General features: G+C 50.7%; 1 protein-coding gene and 1 long non-coding RNA gene across 7 annotated transcripts in view; both read left to right on the top strand.

Moving 5' to 3' along the window:
* The window catches only part of Rnf220 (ring finger protein 220), a 225,590-nt gene that overhangs the window by 163,316 nt on the left and 39,145 nt on the right, over positions 1-23,129 (top strand). The gene's annotated exons all lie outside the window — the stretch shown is intronic.
* Gm40231 lies at positions 14,307-21,993 on the top strand. Its single transcript, XR_868035.1, has 3 exons — positions 14,307-16,765; positions 17,105-17,227; positions 18,117-21,993. It is a non-coding gene; the product is annotated as a predicted gene, 40231 (long non-coding RNA).

The raw sequence follows: 23,129 nt of genomic DNA, 5'->3' as shown, positions 1-23,129 counted from the left end.
ACCCAGCCAGGCCAGGCCAGCATCAGCAGCCGTGGAGGAAGGAGCAGAGAGAGTGAGTGGTTCACTCCTCTTTTACAGCCCCTGTCAAATTCCAAAGCAAGTTGTAAATTCATTAACCTCGCAGGGATTAAGCTGTACAGCTTACTTAGCACCATAAACAAGATCACTAGGATGTTGATTTTCCCCTTTTATTGCTTCAGCTCTGGAAATAAGGGGCTGGCTCCCCAAGCTTGTCTGAATGCTGGGGAAAATCCCAGCTGGAGTAGTGGGAGCAGGAGAGGGGCTGCCTGCAGCTCAGGTAGACAGGACTCAGCCCCTGGCCTGTCTCAGCATCACCAGAAGCAGCTTTTCTAACCAAGTCCCCGGCTCTTCTCCCAGAGCTGGCCCTGGGCATCCTGGGGCGCTACAGAGAAGACATGCTCAAATGCCTGCCTTGAGGGTCACAGCACTCTCCTAGCCTAGTGGCTTCAGGTGGCTTCACCACGCTGATCCCTGGGAGTCTACACCCAGTTCAGCTGTTTGATAGAGAGGCGTGCCCTGTCCATCTCCCCGACATATAGATAGGGCTAGAGTCCTTCCCCTCCTAGGCTTGAAGAGACTCTCCTGTAGAGACTCTCTTTCCTGTAGCTCTACTCTTCTCCCATTCTTTCAGATCCATAAGTGGAAACTGCTCTCTAATAGCTGTGCCATCCTTGTGCTTCATCAGACACCCACCCTCCCTCTCTTCTCATGCCTTTTCTCTCTTCAGGGTCAGGATAGACCGTGCACAGGTGACACCTCCCCACATCCTCCTCTCCCTTTCACTTCAGAATCCACTTTCCCTGGAGATGCCACCTGACCCTTAACCTTTGCCAAGGTCAGCAACTACTGTCAACTCTCAGGTCCAACAACTCAAGCCAATTTTACTCTACAGGTTGCTATGAGGACAAAGTGATGGTTAAACAAGGGCATAGGCAGACCTCTAGTAAGAACTCTGGTGACATTTTACATCAAATAACTTGCCTAATGTCACACAGATGACACACAGGGTCAGCTGTAGCCTCAAACCTACCTGATCCACAACTGTCACTGTCTGAGGCAATTCACAGCTTGCCTGCTGGCCTGCCTCTCACCTCCACCTCCCCAAACCTGTTGACCTGGGTGCTTTGGCTTTGTACATGGTTGTTACTGTAACTCGGAATTCAGAAGCAGAACACGCGCACTAGACGATGGGTTCAACCCCTGAGAACTGAAAAGAAATCCCAAAAATATTTGTTTAACATATTTATCAGTGATTCTATGTTTAGAGAGGCCGGAGAACCATACACACACACATACACCACATACATACACACACACAACACATACACACAGAGAGAGACACAACATATATACATACATACTATTTTGGTAGATAGAAATAAGGTATGGGCGTATGCCTTTAATATCAGTACTCAGGAGACAGAGACAGGTGAACCTCTGAGTTTGAGACCAGCCCGGTCTTCAGAGTTCAGCCAGGGTTATTGCAGAGAAACCCTGTCACGAAAAAAAACAAAAAAACAAAAAACAAGAGAGAGAGAGAGAGAGAGAGAGAGAGAGAGAGAGAGAGAAGAAGAAAGAAAGAAAGAAAGAAAGAAAGAAAGAAAGAAAGAAAGAAAGAAAGAAAGAAAAGAAGGAAGAAAAGAAGGAAGAAAGGAAGAAAAGACAGGAAAGAAAGAGAGAGAGAGAGAAAGGAGGTATTTTAAAGAAAAGATAATTATTTCATTTGAGGGGAGAGTAGCAAAGGCAAATGACTGTGTCCATTGGGCATTGGACAAATCAGGATAGGAGCGGAGGAGAGATGCTTACCTGGAGACAAGTGTAGGGATTGTGCAGAGAGAAAGAAAAGTTGAAGCCAAAAGGGTTCAGAAGTTCTCTGAAAGCAGAGACCACTGCCTTAAGTCAGAGGAACCAAGACATGGGAGAGGTCTTGGTGTCAGGAAAGCTGATACTGACCTTAAAGCTCTCTAATTCCAGGACTGTCTGTGGTGTAAAGTGACCCGGTAGGAGCCACAGACACAGGCAGAATGACCACAGTCTCCTGGGCTGCTGAGGGAGACCCATGGGAAGGAGAACAGCCACAGGGAAAGCTCTGTCCTGGAAAGCAAAAGGGAGGTGAGAGGACAGGTGCCCAAGAGAGGACCTTTGTCCCCAAGAGTAGATGGCAAGAGTCAAGGAGGAAAGAGAGCAGCGAAATTGGGGGCGGGGGCGGAGGGCATTTTAAGAGAAAGGTTGCACACAACTTTGAAGAGAGAAGAAGAAAATCCTCAAGAGGAAAAGAATGGCCAGGGTCACCGTGGGGAGCACGGGAGTGGCTCTAGAAGAGGCCACACAGTTCTCAGGGAGCTGGTGCTCTTGTAGTCACAGATGTTGGGATAACAAACGGCCCAGGCCCTCATTCACTCCCTCTTCTATAAAACAAGCGCTGCTGACTTGCCTGACCTCACAGGCTCGGCAGGCACTGAGGATTAGACAAACTGCCTGTAAAGCATCAAGGCCCCACATTTGCTCTGCAAATGGCTCTCTCCTTACTAGATGCTAGTCCGATAGCTCCTGGGCATGAGTGTGCATTTCTGTCTCTGTCAAGATTTTGCGTGTGTGTGTGTGTGTGTGTGTGTGTGTGTGTGTGTGTGTATACTGTATGGGCAAGAGTTATGTGTGGGCTGGGAATGGGGCACCCTGTGAGTCAGCTATTGTGTGTGTCATTGCCTACAGCTGACCCCAAGGCTGTAAATCCTGCCTCTATGCCCGCTAGAGTGAGCACTTTATAGCTCAAGGTCAGGCCCATGAATCAAGAGAGGGGCTGGCAGGAAGCAATCAGGCGAGCTGGGTGGAGCTGAGAGGGAGTATTCCTCCGCATTTGGACCACTTGAAGTAGCGTCCTGGGCTAATCTTGGAATCCTTACTTCAGGAACTTGGCTAAGAGGCCTTCCATTCTGAGACAGGCCTCACATGTATTCTAGGTGCCAACACAGCTGGGGTGGTGGCGAGGCTGGGGTGGGGGTTCATGCCTTTCTCTTGGGTGGGGTGGGGGGATGAGGATGAGATCCGGAGCCCGTGATCGGGCAGATGTGGGGCGGCTGCCCTCTGAGCCTGATGCTTTTATTTCTTCTTTGCCTTTCCAATCTGTCTTAGGGAAAGTGGCCCCAATAAGGCAGCCCTTTTGCTCTGAAACCTTTTTATGACTCCAGCCATAATTAACTCGAGTAATAAAATTTTTCAAATCCAAATAGATATAATTAACATTTAATGCCCCTGGTTGGTGCTGGTGGCTGGGCCCATTAAGAGCGCAGTATTGATTGAGAAGGTGAGCCAGCTGGGCCTGCCGCTAGGCCAGGGGGCAGAGGTGGCTGGAGCCAGGGCTGGCTATGAGCAGGGCTCCAGCCCAGGTGTGAGGAGTGTGGCAGATGGCCAATCCCCACCCCCCACCAAGGGGATCACTGCAGTACTAGTGGCCTGCCCACTCTCAGGCCCTGTGGTCTCCAGTACCACTCTGATCTACCTTCCCACCAACCCTCTCATGGCTTTCCTGTGCCCACAACCTCCCTCCTCCCCACAGAATGTTCCCAGCTTCCCTGGACAAGGCTGCTTTCCCTGAGGAGCACCTGGCTTGGGTATAACTTCTGCTCTTCCCAATTCCCCTTGTCCCCCTGGGTGGCCCAGGCTGAAGGCCTGTTGGTCAGAAGAGAGACCTTAGCTATTACTCAAATAAGACTTGCACTTTCCAGCCTGCCCCTCCCCAGGGAGCTGTAAAGTGGTTCAGTGTAGGGGGCACTCACAAGAATCCCAGGCCTTCCACTTCTGCAATGGCACTGACAGGCAAGTCAGCAGGCTTCTCTGAGCCTCAGTGTTGTCCTCTGTGAAATGAGGACAGTGGGACTGTCCACCTCCAAAGCCGAACAGCATACGCTTTAACCTGTCTCATACAACAACACAAGATCCTAGGTCATAATAATTATTGTCTCCGGGCGGTGATGTGGCTCAGTTGGTAAAGTGCTTAGCTGTATGACACGAGCCCCGAGTTCCCAGCACAGCATAAGGAGAGAGAGAGAGAGAGAGAGAGAGAGAGAGAGAGAGAGAGAGAGAAGCCAGGATGGTGATGCACTTGTAACCCCAGCAGTGTACTGTAGAGGCAGGAAGGTCATTGAAGGTCACCTGTAGCTACGCAGCAAGTTTGAGGCCAGCTTCGGCTGCCTGAGGCCTCAAACCTCTGTCCTTCATGGAAAGAGAGAAAGAAAGAAAGAAAGAGAGAGAGAGAGAGAGAGAGAGAGAGAGAGAGAGAGAGAGAGAGAGAAAGGAAGGAAGGAAGGAAGGAAGGAAGGAAGGAAGGAAGGAAGGAAGGAAAAGAGAAAGAAAAAGGCTTAGAAACGCAAAACTCTCAATGTTTTGTATTTAGTCTTTTCTAATAGCTAAATTGAACACACATTAATAAACAATATCTAGGCCAGGAACCACCTAGCAAACATCTCTCTGGGAATAGGTAGATCCAAAACCTCGGTACTTGGCATGCCTGGTCTGGAGGGTACAGGGCAGAGAAATGAGTGCCATCATCCCCCTGGCTTAAGACTACAAGAAGGTGTGTAGGCTGTGGGTCTTGGTACAAATGAGGAGAAAATAGTACTGCCAAAGATGGACTCCGCCTGCTGCAGCCCCTGTGTGTGACAGAAGTGCTGGCACAGCTGTGGCTTTTAGACAGTGCATTTTCTGTAGTGTGGGAGAGCGGGCACCACAGGCTAGGATTCACAGGTCCATGATACAGCAGCTCACCCTCTCAGCGTGTTGGAAGGGACAGACTCCCAGGCAGTCACCCGCAGGAAGCCTGCGATCGGATGCAAAGCCCATGCCCTGCTGGACAGGGAGAAGCTAGGTAAAGGCTGGCTCCTTCTACTCTCCATCTTTGCCTTCTACTCTCCGTCTTTGCCTCTACCATGCCACTCCTTTTCCCTAGCTTATAGCCGTCTCTCCACCGAAATTCACCATCACCTGGTCTTCCAGGAGCTTCTATCTGTCGACATTTCCCCAGCTAAATGAGTCCCCACAACTGACTGGCACACCCTATCGGTCAGGTCTTGGACTGAGCTTCAACTTGGCTGAGTCTGCTCCTCGCACAGTGCTCTAGAGGCCTCTGGAGAATGCTGCAGCAGCCACCAGAGCCATGACTAGACAACCTCTGCTCTCCGCTCATCTGTGTGCAGCCATCACAGTACCAGGCCCCGCTGAAAGTAACCGAATAAGCAGACTTCCAATCAGGCAGAACTGGGGGCTTCAGGGGACCCTGTCTACCTGAAAGGCTTGAAGAGGCTGCTTCCGGAAGAGTGGACCCATGAGCTGAGTTCCAAAAGGTTGCTGTCCAGGCAGAGAGAAAGATCTTGTTGAAGGCCCACCGGTGAGAGACTATGGATTCACTGGGACCAGCTGCAGGGGGATGAAGCAAGCAGAACTCAGGCTACCCCGCTCAGCTCAGGCTAGCCCGTTCATCAGTGGTCCATTGACACCTGCAGGTTTTGCTGAGGAACCAGGAGCCTTCAAGTTCCAGCTGCACATGTGCTAGAGGCAGAGGGCGGGTCCCCTTGCTCGACTTCTCCGAGTCTGAGTTCTGGTGTCTCCTCAGTAAAACGGGGGTGATAATCCAACTGCTTCTCTCATGCTTCACACTGGGCCAGGCTTATTGGGGTACGGTGAAAGATGCGGCCAGTCATGATTTCTACCAAGAACGATTCCAGTCTTGGGTGTCAGGCCCCTGTCTAAATATTGCAGGAGCTCAACAGCATGGGCCGTCTGTCCTCCTGGCTCTGAAAGGCCTACAGAGCAAAGCAGGTGAGGCCCCGCTCACTTCCAGAGGGACCTTCTAGTCTTTCTGCCCTCTAATCTCTGCCTGGTGCTTGCAGGTCACCTCTCAGCTTTGGCTTTTGTTCCACTTTTTCCTCTCTTGCCATTCCATGGTCCGTTCCACCCTCTGCTTCTACCTCCTCTAGGAAGCTCTGTCTGTCTCAGCCCCGGCCCCCTTCCTGCTCAGTTCTTTGCCCATCAGCCTTACAGTAGAGTCTCGTGGGCCCATCCATCCCCAGCCTGGTCAGGCCCTCACTCCTCTCTAGCCCCAGAAGCAGGGCCCCAAACACTCAAGTGTTTTAGGGGTTTGGAATGGGTCATGATAAAAGGGGAAAGAACGGTCCAGCAAGATGGCTCAGCAGGAGAGTGTACCCGGTCCAGCAAGATGGCTCAGCAGGAGAGTGTACCCGCTGGTAACTGGATGGCCTGGGTTTGATTTCCAGAACCTATGTAGTGTACAGAGAAAATCACCTGCTAGAACTTGTCCTCTGACCTACACGTGAGTGTGCACACACGAACACATACAATGCAATTTTTAAAGAAAAATTTAAAAGACAGGAATGAGGAAAAATAAAAAAGGGCATAGCATTAGCGTGTGCAGGGGCCACTCCCTGGAGCCATACTTTCTTCTTGCCCTATGAGGAGAGCTGGCTATGAGAACTGTAATAGCTAGGTGTCACCCAGAGGGGTTGCTGGTAGCTGAGAAATCCATTGTGCAGCTGGTAACAGGCTCCTCTCCACCCCCAGCTGCCTCTGTTCCACCCCTGTCCCCAGCAGCTGCCTTCCTCAGGACATAAGCCCGTGTTGTCCTGTTGCTGTTGACCACTGAGCACTTGAGTGGGGAAGAGCCATGCAGATTATCAACCCTGTCACTCTGCATTCCCAGGCCGTAGCAGCTTCATGGTTTCTCCCACAGGACAGCCATGTGTGTCCTCAACAGCACCCTCACAGTGTGCAAGCCCTGGGCTTTAGGTGACATGGATCATTTATTCGTTAAAGTATGGAGAGGCCAGTATCATCCTGAGTGAGCTTCTAGGTGAGGAAAAGCCCCTGTGGGTGGTGGTCCCTGCTCAGAGACAGGATATGACTAGCAATCCATTTATGTATGTATGTATGTATGTATGTATGTATGTATGTATTTATATAATGTATATATGAGTACACTGTAGCTGTCTTCAGACTCACCAGAAGGGGACATCAGATCCCATTACAGATGGTTGTGAGCCACCATGTGGGTGCTGGGAATTGAACTCAGGACCCCTAAGGATGCTCTTAACCGCCAAGCCATCTCTCCAGCCCATAACTAGCAATCCTAAGGGTAGAGTCAATACCAGGTCTCCCTGACTTCAGAACCCATATTCCGCCATTCCAGGCTTCTTGCCTAAGTCTTGTTGTTCCCTCTTTCGGGCTGGCTCTGGCCCGGATCCTGCCTAGGGCTGAGCATCGGTATGGAATCCAGGACTGAAAACCTGGGGACTGTGGAAAGGGAGAAAGCAGGGAGAGAGCTATGCTGAGAGGGGGAGGGCCTGCTCGAGTCGCGCTGACCTCTCCCTTCCTGTCCTTTCCTGTTCCCTCTCATGTCCCAGACCAGGCAGAAACAGGGGAAGATTAGACTCCTCCTCCGCCCTGTGGGCATGGGCTTCAGACAGGGATTGCCACGTGTGTTCAGTGTGGCACCCAAAACCCAGACTAAAGCAGCCCCAACATTTTATTCTTTAAAAGAACATTTAACTGGGCAGTGGTGGCACATGCCTTTAATCCCAGCACTTGGGAGGCAGAGGCAGGGGGATCTTTGAGTTCAAGGCCATCCTGGTCTACAGAGTGAGTTCCAGGACAGCCAGGGAGCTACACAGAGAAACCCTGTCTTGAAAAACCGAATACATTTTATGTGTATATGTGTATGCATGTTTGTTTGTGCACTCTCGGCATGCCTAATGCCCTCAGAGGTCAGAAGAGGGTCATTAGATTCCACGGACTGGAGCTACAGCTGCTGTGAGCTACCATGTGGGCACTGGGGGAAAACCTGATCCTAATCGTTTTTTGGACAGTGATTTTTGCCTGTATGATTAAAGGAAAATGTACCTACCTAAAGCACTAAATATCCAAAGATATTGATAAGATCTATAATAGTAGCAAACACTCAACGAAAGGACTTGAAAGAGCCTGACATTAGTCAAATGTCTTTACCCACAGCCCTGCAAAGTGGGGACTTGACTCTTCCCACTACACAGGTGAAGCACAGGGGGATTAAGTAACTTTTTCAAGGTATTCAAAAGGGTGCAAAGTGACTCATAATAAAGTAGAGACTTTTGTAGATGTGGAGGCATGCTCTAACCCTAGCGGTAGCTTTCCCAAGTAAAGGGACTGGCTTGCTTTTTTATTTATTTCACTTTGGTGAGAGGGTAGTCTTTTGTTGTATAGTTCAGACTGGCCTGGTATCTAGGCGAGGCTCCAACTCATAGCCAGCCTCCTGCCTCAGCCCCCCAGGTACTAGGATTGCAGAGTAAGCCACCATACCTGGCTCAAGTTTTTAAATGAAAGGGGACAGTGCATTTGAAAGCAGCCCTTTCTGGGTTTATGCTCCTGCAGTCTACATCTGAAGAGTGAGTCACAGCAGGTGGCCTTCCAGCTGGAAAGGCCAACATGCTCCTACTTCAATTGCTATCCTACAGATCAATTAACCAATTACAAATCAGCTAATTAATTCAGTTGCATTCCCACTTAACAGACTGTCAGCCTTGGAAATGGCCAGCACATACAAACTGCCACCTCTAAGGTGCCTGCTGCTTTACTGCCCAGCAAGCCCAAGCAGCGGATGAGAATAGGAAAGAAGGGGCTGGAGAGATGGCTCGGTGGTTCAGAGCACTGGCTGCTCATCCAGAGGTCATGAGTTCAATTCCCAGCAACCACATGGTGGTTCACAACCATCTGTAATGGGATCTGATGCCCTCTTCTGTCATAAAGGCATATATGCAAATAGAGTATTCATATATATAAGTAAATTTACAAAAGGAGGAAGGCCCTAATAGAAATGTAGGTGTGGAGAGGAAACCCTTGCTAGGTGCTTTGTCTGCCTCTTTCCCCACAGAGCTACACCACCTCCTCCTTCCCTTGAAGCCAGGGCTGCCTTCACACATGCATGCTAAGACAAAGCAGAGGGATGGGGATAACGAGTCTGCAGCATGCCCCATCTCTAGATTGCCAGACTGCCTATCTCCTCTGCCTGCAGCAGTGGCTCCTATGCAGGCACCTTGGCCTCAGACACCCCCCCCCCCACTGCCCATTGCTCTATCATAGTCTGGCATCCAGAGGAGAGTGGAGCAGAGGACCCCGAAAGGCTATGGTGGAGGATGAAGGGAAGAGACAGAGGGAACCCCCTGGGAACTGGAGCTAACTAGAGAAGGTGGAGTTGGATGTGAGTTTAGGGAGGCTAGAGGAAGAGGCTAGAGTTGGCTCAGAGACCTGGAGTTAGATTCCAGTTTAGAGTGCCTCTGGGTTTGGGTAAGTCTGCCTCCGCCCAAAAGAAGAGGATTCAAATCGTAACTACCATGGGCTCTGATTTGGAACCTAGTGTAGCAAAATAAGAGGGAGGGTGGAGGTTGGTTTTGGAGGAAAGCCGAGCCTCTAGTTTCTCCAGCGGGGAGCTGCCTAGTCGGGGGCCCTTGACACTCATAGTGCAGCCAGTGGCCAGCATCACCTAGGAGCTTCTGAGAAACGCCACCGAGGCCCCACTCCAGAGCTGGTGAATCAAATCTACATCTTCACATGACCCCCAAGTGTCCGGAGTACACTTAGTTTGAGAGGCATGTGTGAAAGCTTTTCTGGAAGGCCTGAGACAGGGGCAGGAAGCCAGGGGGCACCCACAGCACCAGGGCCCCTACCTAGCACCCCCTCCCAGTGCTGGAGCCACAGCGACACCTACTGGCTATGAACATCTAGGCCGCCTCCTCCAGGACGTTTGCTTTACGGTCCATCCAGCCTTTCCTAGCCTGAACCCCCCACCCCTGAACTAAAGATGGCCTTCCTGCGTTCTGGGAATTTGGAGGAGGTACAGAGTGGTCATGAGTTCAGTGTGAAACAGAGCTGTGTATAGGCTGGGAACTGGGGCCTTGGAGTAAAGAAGGCAGGCATACAATGCTTAGGACACATCCCCAGTCCTGGCCAAGGCTCAGCAGCACTGAGCACATGTTCATTGGCTATTGTCACTCTGACCCAGGTCCAGATGGCCAGGGTTCAGCGGTGCGCTCCACCCATCATCAACCGATGCCCTATGAGAAGCTGGGATTTAGATGAGCATCTAAATGCCTGTCTCCCATAGGGGGACCTTTAGAGGAGTCACTGTTTAAAAACACAGCTTGGCCAAGTGTCAGATATTTACAATCCAAGGTGGTGGTCAGTCGTTGCTCATTTTCATGACAGAATTCTAAGTCAAAGGGGACACTGGGGCCAAAGGGCTAAAAAAAAAATGTCAGGAAGGAAACCAACCCACATTTGAGGCAAGTCTCAGCTGACCTAACCCCAAGGGACTTGGTTCACCAGGGCTGTCAGGAGAAGGTCTTATATCTGGACAGCAGAGACCACCCCTGTCATTTCCAAACCCCTGCTCTTGCTGGATCCCCTCCCACTAGCCTGCTCTGTGTAAAGAGGTTTGCCTGGGAACTAAATGAATGTGATTGCCCACAGTGCTTGCCATTAGTGGTGATTAGTTAAAACATCAGAGTCTAAACAGTCAATTGGTTCTAATAATTAATACTGTGGTTCAACGGTGATTGAGAAAGGGAGGGGAAAAGAGACAAGAAGAGAAAAAAGAAAACTCAGACTGACAGATAAGCCCCAGCCCCACAGCTACCGTTTCTTGACCTGTATTGGTACTCTGTGCCAGGGCGTTTCTGCCCCGACTCTGCTCTCATAAATCACACCATTCTCTTAGGCAATATCATTATTATTATTATCTCCGATCTGTAGCCAAGAAAAATGTGGTGTGGGCATATAAAAGCTACTTGATCCTTGGTAACAATTTGTTAAGTGGATAAATAAATATGTATAAAGTAGCCAGAACTGAAAGCCCAGGTTAGCCTGATTCCAAACTCATGGTACACCCTTCTCCCAGCCACACCCCTCACGTTCTTCACACACAATAGTCTGTGTCCTTCCTGCATCGACATCCCTTGTCCACAGCTCCCACACACAGCTTCCTGTCCTTTCTCCTGCTCATCGCCTGTCTCTCATCCCAGTTCTTAGATTGTCGCCGGCCCATCATAACACCACTAAAAGAGTGTTTGGGAAATGAAGCAAATATTCCCGTCCAGCTCCTCCTCTGTCCTTCACCCCAGGAGCTGGGCCCCAAAGGCTGGGCTTGCTAACCTTTAACTGCTCCCACGCCCAGATCTGGACTTTCCTGCCTGGTTCTGGGAAAGGAGTTGCCATCATGGAGCAGGCTCTGCTGCTCCCCACCCCCCTCCCAGGTCAGAAGTAGCAGCAGGAGCAGCAACTAGGAGGATGGCTGTGTGTGCGTTGCTATTAATCACCCCTCCTGGTCCGCTAACGAGGCTAATGCGGTAACTGACAATAGCCCATCTTGGTTCCTGATTTAGGGGCTTGAGACGGAAGCTGGGCTCCTGGGAGTGAAGACGTGAATTCTCCACGACACTAAACCTTCAAATAAATCTCCTCCAGTCAGAGAAGCCCAGGGCACTAAATCCCACGCGCCGGTAATTGAAACCCTTAGAGCTTTCTTGGTAGGGAAATTGCTGAGCGAGAGCGCAGCCCAGGGGTTCCGGGTGGAGTGCTGGGCTAGCGCACAGGCCCGGAGAGGGTTCCGTGATGGCGGAGGCTCCCAGGAGCCCATGGGATGTCTGTTCTGATACGTGCAGCTACCTGGCCATGTTTCCAGGCATGAGCCTTACTATCTGGCTATGTTCACCAGTCACTGGTTTCCCATCGGGTCTGTGAACTCTTGATTTGGAGGCAAGTACAATTACAGAGAGCCTCCTTTTTTTGAACCCCTTGGGACATTTCACTATTATTGAATAAAGGTTCTTGTAAGCAAAAGACATTCTCAGTGTGATGGGGGCAGCCTTCCTTCACCTGGTCCCACTTCTCTTTCTGAGGCCCCGCCCACATGCCCTTCACATCCTCCCTCGTTAACTTGGTCATTGGATTCTTCAACATTTACTAATACCTGCTGTATACCAAACCCTAGACCAGGTCCTGAATATACCAGATGAATCAGACACCCTCCTTCCCTCACAGAGCTCAGGACAAGGAAGGGAAGCAGATAAACACATAGCTGCAGTACTACATGTGTACAAAGATGAGGTGAAGGAACGAGAAAGAATGACTAAAGTCAGACGTAGTGGTGGTGCACGCCTTTAATCTCAGCACTGGGGAGGCAGAGGTGGGCAGCCTGATCTACAGAGTGAGTTCCAGGACAGCCAGGGCTACATAGAGAGATCCTGACTCAGAAGGAAAGAGAATGAGTCTGGTGAAGTCTTCCAGGAGCAGAGACATCAGAGGATTTTTTTTTTTTTTTTTTTACAGGATAAGAATTACAGGTTGCCCATGAAGAGATGGGTGTCGAGGGCGGGTGTTGTTGGCAGTGAGAATAATGAGGAAGAGCTAACTCTTGTCCAACCACACCACACGGTGTTGCTGGAGAGGATATGAGGCTGCAGAGGGCCTTAGGAGATAACAAGTATGACATGGGAGGGGTCCTAAGTGGTTGGATGATGGGATCCAAGTTGTATTTTAGGAGGCTCCTCCTCTCTGTAGAGATAGCAATGGAGTAGCGGAATTTACCAGCAGAGATAGACAAAGGTGGCGTCTGAACAACATCCCATGATAAAGGAGAGATGTTCTGCTGCATCCTTACAGGAGAAGACAGCCAAGAAGGCAATTTACTCCATACAGGAGCCTGAAGAAAGAGTAAGTGTGGAGAGGGTGAATTTAGGGAAGGCTGTGAATGGTGGTTCATCCCGGAACAGAGAAACCAGGGGGAAGGCAGAGCTAGAGAAAGATGCACCCACCTCAGGCTTGCTGGGCCTTAAAGGACCCATGGGATGTCTAAGTGGAGAAGTTTCAGTGTAATATATGGTTGAGTAGGAACTGAGGGAATGACACCAGAGGAGGGGCTTGGCATCCACAGGGAGAGATATGAATGGGGACAAGGACACGAAAGAGTATTGGGGCAGTAGAGTGGATAGCACAGACTCCAAGCACTTCGTTGCCTGCACTGACGGTCTAACACAGCGCCTCACCAAGTAACCGTAGGCAAGCTACAGAACTTTGTATGCCCCTGATTACAGGACAGGATAAGTTGCTCAATGCTGGGTGCAGAGCACGTATATGGTATTATTGCTCCCCAACCTCCTTGCCCCTTCCTCCCCAACTCAGCTAGGACATCTCAAGTGGGGCTGTCCCTCAGGGAAACCTACGTGGATTGCCCTGAACAATAGAAATGTCCACGTTATTGGCTCCGTAAAACTGTTTGCCTTTCTCTGGCACAATTGCAATATAAGGATTGTTGAGTGTTTGATTGTATCTGTTCCCTCATTAGACTCCATGCTCCATTAGGACAGAGATGTGGTACTGCCAGATCTGAGTATGGAATCTAATATATTCGAGACTCGCTGTGTGTTTACTGAATTAACAGATAAATTACCTAGGGTATCCATTAGACTTGACAGACAGTGATCATTGATGACGGAGAACAGTTTCCATGGTGATCATTGATGACGGAGAACAGTTTCCATAGAGTGGTAGGGATGAAAATTGATGTAGTGAGTTAAGAATTGGTTAGGGGACTTGAGGAGACAGCTCAATTCCTGAGGATCCGACTTCATCCTTAGAACCCACATCAAGAAAGTGAAATGTAAGCCGGGCGGTGGTGGTGCACACCTTTAGCCCCAGCACTTGGGAGACGGAGACAGGCGAATCTCTGAGTTTGAGGCCAGCCTGGTCTGCAGAGAGAGTTCTGCGACAGCCAGGGCTACACAGAGAAACTCTGTCTCAAAAACAACAGCGAAGAGTGCGATGTGGTAGTACATGCTTGTACTCCCGACACCGAGAAGGCAGAGACAAGGGGATCTCTAGGGTCTGGTGACCAGTCAACCTAACCTAGCCTGTCTCAAGAAACAAGGTGAACTAGGCCTGGTGGTGCACACCTTTTTCTTTTATCATAGCATTCAAGAGGCAGGCAGCTCTGAGTTCAAGGTCAGCCTAGTCTGTTTGCGTTCCAGCCAGCCCAGGCTCCATAGTGAGTAAAACTGTCCGTCTTTATTTGGGGGGGGGTAGATTTACTTATTTTTCTCAAAGATTTATTTATTATTATAAATAAATCCACTGTTGCTGTCTTCAGACACACCAGAAGAGAGCATCAGATCCCATTGCAGATGGTTGTGAGCCACCCACCATGTGGTTGCTGGGAACTGAACTCAGGACCTCTGGAAGAGCAGCCAGTGCTCTTAACCGTTGAGCCATCGCTCCAGCCTGAAACTCTGTCTTAAAACAAACAAAAGAACCCAAGGTAATTGACCCCTGAGGAATGACACTGGAGGTTGACCTCTGACCTCCACATGCACATGCTCACGTGCACGCAAGAGCGCGAAAGAGAGAGCACACACACACACACACACAAAGAGGTGACTAGGAAATAGAGTATAAACAGCAAGCAAGTCTTTGAAGTATCTGCAGTGAGGCAAGGAGATAAGGAGAGGACACTCACTCCAGGAAGGGACAGGTGGGTTGTTGATGTGACTGTACTGTGGGAGACACTGGAGATGTGTGAGCCATGCTTCTCCAGGGAAGCAAAGGATGCAGAAGAGAGGGGGCTGACACAACACTTAAGCTGGAGTGAGATTCTGAACCCCAAGGGAAGCTGGAATGGGAGGAGGAGGAGGAGGAAGAGGAGGAGGAAGAGGAGGAGGGTGGAGAGGGTTTAAAGGACCTCGGGCCCAAGAACGCCTTATTCCAGATTCTAGTGCAACGCGAAGCCCCAGGAAGGGGAAGCAGAAGGAGATGAGCCTCAAAGTGGTAAAAATATTATGGAATTGTCTCTGGGGAAGGGGAGACAGCTGACCAAGGATGTAAAAGGATTGTTTAGTAGTGCTGAGAGTGGAAACGGAATTTTTATTGGCACATATCTGCGTGGTTTTGTGGTTTCCCCAGCTGCTCATGGCCGTCCATGTGTCTGAGACCAAAAGGAGGGCGGTCAGATGATGAAGAAGGCAGAGAGTACAGAAGTAGAGTATGTTGGCCAGAGGGTACAGAGGTGATGCGTTGTGGGGTCCAGGCAAGTGCCCACAGTGGTGGGAGTTAGAGACATGTCCTATAAGGAGGGTTGAGGAGTGGCGCTTAACCTCCAAGGGCTCACAGGGCAAAGCGGTGGACTGCAAGACCCTGGCCCTACCGACAGGCCCAAAGAACATGGAGGTAGAAGACAGAAAAGCAGGTCTGCAAGAAAATGGCGATTCTAGGACTAGCTAGCGTTCCAGAACCCTAAGAAGATAAAGCAAAGGGAGTCTCCAGAATTGAGGGTGGAGAGGATTTCATTGGTGTGTCCTCATGAGAAGGTGGTGGAGAACTCAGCCAGCGCCTCTCCCCCTTGGCCGGGAGCATCACTCCTGGGACTGCCTGTGCCTCTATCTTCATGTTTTCCTCCTGCATCATCTCCTCTCCATTTGAGCCCACCCCCACCACCGCGCGCGCGTGTGCTCACGTTCATCTCTCCATCTCTCCTCCTCACACCCTCCCTGGTGGTCCCCTCCCTGGACCCTTCCCCTGCCCTGCCCCACCCCAGCCGGCCTGAGTGAGCAGGAACCCCTGCACCTTCATTTCTCAGGTCACCGCTTGGCTAATGGGCTATTAATTTGCTCAATCGTCCCCTGTGAGGCAAACTCAATTTCTGCCAGCCAGTCGTCCCTCCCTGTCGACAGCGTGATTGATTGGAGGAACAGCTGTCACCGCCCGGCTGCCTGCTCCCTGCCTCTTTCCCTCCTGGTCCCACCACCCCTCCTCCTTGGGCCGCCGCCCTGCGCCCACAGAAGCAGTGCACCCCTGCCACCTGCCTAAGGATCTGTCGCCAGCAATGAAAAATGACAGAAATATTTAAGGACAAATAAGGTTTCCCAACGCAATTGAAAATGATTACAGGCAGCTACAGATGGGGCCAATCTGATGCGCAGCAGCAAATCAAATCGAATTTCCTTATCGGCGTATTATTTTAGGCGTTATCTGGCACGTTGATGCAGTTATCAATTCAATTTCAGCCGCCGGGCTGCTGTTTACCGACTCGCCTTTGCTGGGAAAAGGTAAACATGCTCGGCCCAGCAAATTAATTTCTAGCTGAAGCCAGAGGCGGCAAAGGACGGCTACCCAGGACCTAAGGCCTCCACCTTGGCCCTGGGCTCCGGCAGGTCAGGCTCGAGCTTGCCCAGGAACTGAAGCCCCACCAGCTGCCTGCCCCTGCCCTAAACTGTATGCTGAGCTTCTCGGAGGCTGAGGTGACCGTTGTTGGCTCCTCTGCTGCTGCCAGGGAGAGGTGAAGGTCTCCCATTAATTCCCAGCTAAAAATGACAAATTCATCTTGGACGACAATTAAATGAAGTCAGTAATTGATGCTAATTGATCTCCAGATGCGAGGGCCCCCTTAGCCTCAGCCACGGGCGCGCGTGGCTGCCTTGCTCCCTCCCCCTCAGCCCCACCCCTGGCTTCTCTTCCTCTACCCTGTCGTCCCCTGAGCTGAGCCCTTACTTTCTCCCTAGGGATCTACCTCTTTTGATTGCACAGGTCTGTGAGAAGCAGCCAGCCTGGGCTGGGCCAACAGGCAATGCCTGGGGCTAAGCATCTGGCCCGCTGTGGGTCCAGACACACAAGCACTTGCCATCATCGCGGGCACTCCACCCATCTGCCTAGGATGCAGGTAACACTGCCTCCCTCGACCATTCAGGATTTATAGTCCACAGCTGTGGAGGCTCCCATTTTATTTTTATAAGCCCAGAGCCAGAGCCAGAGGCAGCAGCGGGTAAAACACACTTGAAGTTTTGTTTCTTGAAACAGTACAGTTAGCATTTGGGCTGTTGACAGGGAAGGCACGGATCCATAGGCTGGGCGGAATGGTCCGGGGTAATCAAGCTGCACTTGAATATGCGCTTTGGGGTGGGTATGTGTGTGCGCTCGACCCCATGAGTCCCCGTGCCCACTCTAGTGGAAGCACTTGTCTGTGCAGACATCTGAGATGGTATGTGTGCATTGTTCATAGGTGGATGATTTCCTGAATCCTGCCTCTTCCTGCAGTTTGTAGAGCCTAATCCCAGGGACCACTGGGAGGCTCCACCTGCCCCAAGCACCAGTGTTCCATCTGAACACAGGAACTATCTGGAAGGTATTAGTGAAAGGAGGTGGGGAGTGAATTGTAATTCTACAGATGGAAAAGGGGCTATGGTTTTGATCCATGGTTGGGAATGTGAAATAGCTGTGGCCCCTGAAGCACCACCAGTCCTCAACAGATTAGTTGATAGTTGATGTCCTTGGCTCCAGCAAAGGATCATGGACCCAAGGCTTCAGGTTCCATGACCAGGACTAAGTGAATTTAATTGTGCTTTGGCCCTGAGCCTTTTGCTCCAGCTTGAGCCTAAATCTGAGCCTAAACCTTTCCACAGGCTGCCCTCCACCTGGCAGCCCTGCAGATGTTTGGCCACCCAGGAGTCTAGCATGGCTCAGTGCGAGAACCACGGCACACACACACACACACACACACACACACACACACACACTGTATTGCTAGACATAGTTACTAGCATCCATCATGATAGGAGTCAGGACACCCCTGTGCCTGGAGCTCAAAGGAGACCACAGAAAATGAGTAGTGAATGCCAATCCAAGCATCTGCAGGCAGAAAAGAGGGAGGAGGAGGACAGCAAGGGCGTGTGAGCTTGAATTGTCATTCTTATGTATTAGACCCAGGTAAATAGTGGACTATGGAACCAACCGCTATGCAGGGGGGTGTGTGCATGCCTTGTGGGAAGAGGGGAACTAGATAAGGAAGAACATGAATAAAAGACTGACCAGACTAGACAAGCATCAGAGAAAGCCGTTGTCTCCAGGGTAATGTCTGCATCTCTAGGGATTTGGCAAGGTCGGTAATCCTTTATTTGTTAATTCAGGAATACGTATTGATTTCTCCCCTCACTATTACTTTTACTTGGCACCCTGCCCTCCGTCAGATGCCGAGGCTGTAGCAGTGGCCATGCTAATTTTTTTTTTGCCCTCAGGAAAGTCACATTCTGAAGATGGTAACACAGAACAGGCAACAACACATGTGCTGGAAAAGTAGCAACACTCTGGGAACACAGAGGAGATGCCTGATGTGGTCTGGGGAGTGAGGGAAGCCTGCCTGGGAGAAAGACTTCTAGGCTGAGACCTAAGGGACGAGTAAGAGACTCTGGCTTATGGAATTGGGACTTGCTACATCTTCTTGGTTGTTTGGCAAGCCCGAAGCAGAGACAAATAGGCTTATTTGGTTCCAAGTGACACTGGGACAGCTGAAAATGTCACTTCTGTCCTGTGAGTGCCAGCTGCTACCCTGGGGTCTGGGTAAGTGGGTGCACAGCTGTTTTCAGGGCACCCTTGGGCACCTGCAGATAAGTATGGGCCACAGCTAAATACACATCTCTCGCTGCCTGCCCTACCCCCACCTCCTCAACCAGGGATGCCTATTAATCCTGACAAATGATGACTTACGAACATGTAATGCAAACTGATTCATCATACATTCAAATCCGCCGCCCCGCCCCAGCGGGAGGCCCCAGCCAGACAAGTGTATTACACGGATAATGTATTTGACGTATTAATAAAACCAGCCGCATTGCTCTGGCTCGGGGACTGGGGAATGCCAATATACGATGACAGATCACATATTGATGAAATCCAGATGTTTGGAATCATAGTCTTGGGGCCTTGTTCATATTGACTGAAGGTAAAAAATGCCGTCTGTCTGCACATTAACTCTTCCTGTCCCGTGCTCAGCAGAGTCACCGATCAGAGGGCTTCCAGAAAGATGAGAAGGAAGAAGGGGTAAGTGGGAGGAGCAGAGAGGACCAGTGATTAGGTGGCTTGGGTCCATGATGGATGGATGAAGTGAAAGGGAGATGGTGTGCTCAGGTAGGATGAGTGGCTGGGACACTTCCTGGCTGATGTCTTAACCTCTTAGCACATTGTGGTGTGTGGACGGCATCCCTTGCTCTGTGAAACTTCTTGGTTTTCGTTCTTCCTCTTTACCATTCCTTTGCAGACCTTGATGCCTTAAATGTCTGTCACCTGTGAGAGTCAACTGAGGTTCTCTTCCATACTCCTTTTAGTGGGTGCTCTCCTAGATGATCTCACTGTTCTTCATCCTTTTATGCGATAGGTTCGCTCTTGGTTGTCTACCCTAGGCTGGACCATGATCTAGGCACAGAGCCCACCGTGATGAATTTCAGTTCTTCCCTGGGATCAGGGTCTCCTAAACCTATCACTGAGCATCTCATAGTTCCTCCAAGAAAATACACTCCAAACTGAACTCACTGCTCTCCTGCGTAGCCTGATCCATAAACCAATAAGCAGGTATATGAGTATGGACGAGTAGGAGAAATTCCATAGGAGCTCGAAGGGCAAGGCCAGCTGCCTGCCAAAGGGTCATTGATCTCAGTCAGTCCCAGTGGGAAGACAGGTGAAGGCTGGGCACAGGTGACGTCTATGAGTCTGACTTGTACATCCTCAATTCATTGCATCCTCAGACATCCTAGACCTTAGATACTGTTGCCAGTTCACACAAGGAGAAACTAAGCCCAAGTGATCGGGTGATTGGCCCAAATACAGCACAGCTAGGAAGAGGCAGCTCTTAGAATTTTACTTGTTACTCTGTTCTGTGTCTCAGTCACTAGGAAATGGAAGCACTTCTTAGGAGGATGGAGCGGGGAGAGGAATGGCAGGACACATGTGTGCCTGATAGTCTTAAGAGCCCCAGTGTCAGGTGGGGGATGTGGTCGGGTGAGTCTTGTCAAGCTTGCCCAAAGCCCTGGGTTTGATTCCCTAATACAACATCTATTGAGTTTCGTGCTGTTTGCCTGTAATCCCAGCATTCAGAGGTTCAAGGTCATCCTCACTTTGCAATATGTTTAAAGCTAGCCTGGGCTACCAGAGATCTTGTCTCCTTGTCATCTGTCATTATAATCACCCTCGCCCTCATTTAATGTTTCCTGTCCTAGGCCAGCAACCTACACTTCTTCTCTTTCTTCTCCTTCTCCTTCTCCTTCTGACAAGATCTCACACTGCACCTTAGGCTGGCCTGGAACTCACTATTTAGACCATATCAATCCTCCTGCCTCCGATTCATAGTACAGGTCAGGCCAGCTCGACTAGAGTCAGAAAAAGCTCTTGTCTCCAGGGTAATGTCTGCACCTTTGGGGATTTGGCAAGGTTGGTAAAGATGAGCAAAGGTGGGAAATTCTGCTTGGACAAATAAAGAGAGAGAAGGGAACCCTTTGGCTACAGAACTGGGAAAAAGCAATTAGTCCAACCAGAGGGGCCACAAGGTTAAGGACTAGGAGCAGTTTTCACCAATCCTCCCAAGAGCAGGCTGCCCCCAGTGGCAGGAATTCCCAACAGAGGGGGGCAGCAGAGGGCTGGTCTAGCCTCCACCCGACCCCCCACCTCACACTTGGTGCGAGATGGGAGGCTGGAGGAATGGGCCGCAGAAGTGCTGCCCTGGTTTAACCTCTTATCTCAACCTAATCAACAATCTTCTTAGAGGCTTCCGTTGAAGCCCCTCTGCTGTCTGGGAGTAAAGTTAGTCTAGCCGCTGAGCAAGGGACCGCTCTGGCGGTCACAGGTCACACAACTAGGAAGCCTCCTTAGTTGGACCGGACTGACTCAGGCCCCTTGGAGTTGCCCTGTGTGGAGTTCTGGGGCTCCTCCCTCTCTGCCCTCCTCCTGCTTGGAAGACACCTATGGCAGGCAGAGATGTGGAGGTGGCAGGCCTTACTGTGGCAGGGGTGGTGGGGAGGGAGTCGGTAATGAATGTGGACGGGAGGCGGAATGAGCGATCCATCTTTGCATGGGAGGAGAGGGGGCAGCGGGCGTTCCCCCCACACACTCACATACTCAATCAGGCGCTGTCAGACCTCCGGCCGCCTGGCATTTTGGTGAAGAATCTCTCAGCTAAAAATTGTTGTCAGTCCCATTTCCTCGTTATCAGTGCAAGGGCTGAGGCAGCGCCCGGGGATTAGCAGAAGCGGGGAGCGCTCACACCCGCCATCCGCTGCCGATAACACCGGGCCTCCCGCCTCACCTCCCACATTCATCATCTTTAGCACTGACAGCTCAGCCCAGTCCCTGTCCCCACCCCTCTTGTTCACCGCGGCTCCCCACTGTGCTCGGCTTGGCTCTTGACCTCCCAGGAAGCCAGGCCTCCTAGAAGGCTAGGATTCAAACAGAGCTGGAAACCTGGCCCCAACTTGTAGCAAAAAGCCTTGTCTGACTGTTGGCTCTTGGGAAGATCTGTCAAGGTCTGGAGGAGGACTACTCAAGTAGCCAGTGTCCCTTGACAGGCTGTGTCTGTGTCATGAGCGAATCATGAAGACCTGTCCTGGGATGCCTCACTCGCCAGCCTGAAATGGACTCCCTGATTCTGGGAACCATGGAAAGGAAGAACCAGAGGATGACTCTATCTGAGCCTAGGACAGGTTGGGGGTGGCTGGAGATGAAGGCCTCACTCCCACCCCAGCAAGACCATAGGCCCCTCCCCTTGGCCATCCCCAGTGGTTTTATAGCCCATTTTATGGCCACTGTAATGGCCCAGGTCAAAAGCTTCAGGGAGCTGTATTCTGGGAATTATGCAAACGAGGAGCAGGCCCAGGGCCAGAGTATGGATTTTGTCATTAAACCTGGGCAGGCCATGTCGTTAGTGCAGTAAAATCCACGTCATGACCACAGGTCTCAATATAAAATTATAGGGAACACAGCGGGGGAGGGGGAGGGGGGGCGCATGACCGTGCTGACACCTGCCACTCTAACCCTTGAGAAATAAAGGTGAGATTGAGGGCATAGGCTGCAAGTTGACCCCAGCTCTTTCCTGTAGGGCTCTTCCCTAAGCTGGGAGAGAGAGAGAGAAAAAAAAAGTTGGCTGTCCCCAGTAAGGAAACGGGAGGTTGAGCTGAGAAAAGCACCTGTCAGAAAGCAAGAGAATGAGTGTGTGGGTGTGTGGGTGTGTGGGTGTGTGGGTGTGTGTGGGTGTGTGTGGGTGTGAGGGTGTGTGTGTGTGTGAGAGAGAGAGACAGACAGACAGACAGAGACAGAGACAGAGACAGAGACAGAGACAGAGACAGAGACAGAGACAGAGGATGCTGACCTTGGACCCCAGATGCAGAACAGGATCTGGACTCTAGAAAACCCAAAGAAATGAACTTGGTGTTGCAGCCATAAAAGGGTTGAGCCCTGGCATTTCTGCCCCTGGCATTTTCATCACTTCCCCCTCTACACCCCAGATCCTAGCTAGTTGTCTGTGTAAACTACCCTGTCTCCTTTCCTCCTCCTCCTTCCTGCTTTCCTTTGCACCCCATCCTTGTTCCTCCAGCCCTCTCACAGAGCTCCTCAGAGCTCCTGCCTCCCTCCTAGGTCTCACCCACATCTCCTGGAAATCAAGACTCTGTTTTACTTAGCTCTGAATTCCAGTTTTCCCTAGAACAATACTGAAACAGAATAATTGCTCTATAAATGTCTATTGAATAAGTAAATGAAGCCCAAGACCAAACGCCAAAGTCAAAGTCTCTATCTAATTCTGAGCCTCCATTTCCCCATCTGTTGAAGACAGTAGCCCTAGGGCCTCACCCACCTCTGAGGCTGCTTGAGAGACAGAACTGAGACCAGAGCCCTCCTAAAGCAGGGCCATCTATATCTGCCTCTTTTACTTAGCACTGCCTTCTGTCTGTCATGTAAACACTGGAGACACAGATACCAAGGCAGGTGGCACACAGTGGGACCACACACAGTAAGAGTACTTTCCTTCCTTAAAGACCTAGCCAAACAGGCCTGGAGCCCCTCCTACCCAATCCAAGAACACTGGAAGCCTTCACAGCTGATATCCCAGCTCAGTGAAGACCATGATGTTTCAAGTACATGGCTTTGGTTAAGGCTTCTCTTTTCCCACTCCTCAGAACACACACACACACACACACACACACACACACACTGAATTGCTCTGTCCTCAGAGCCTGCACATTACTCAATGCAGGTTACTTATCCAGGGA

Source organism: Mus musculus, chromosome 4 (assembly GCF_000001635.26).
Source record: "Mus musculus strain C57BL/6J chromosome 4, GRCm38.p6 C57BL/6J".
Classification (NCBI taxonomy): Eukaryota; Metazoa; Chordata; class Mammalia; order Rodentia; family Muridae; genus Mus; species Mus musculus.
This window is presented reverse-complemented; position numbering and strand designations above follow the sequence as displayed.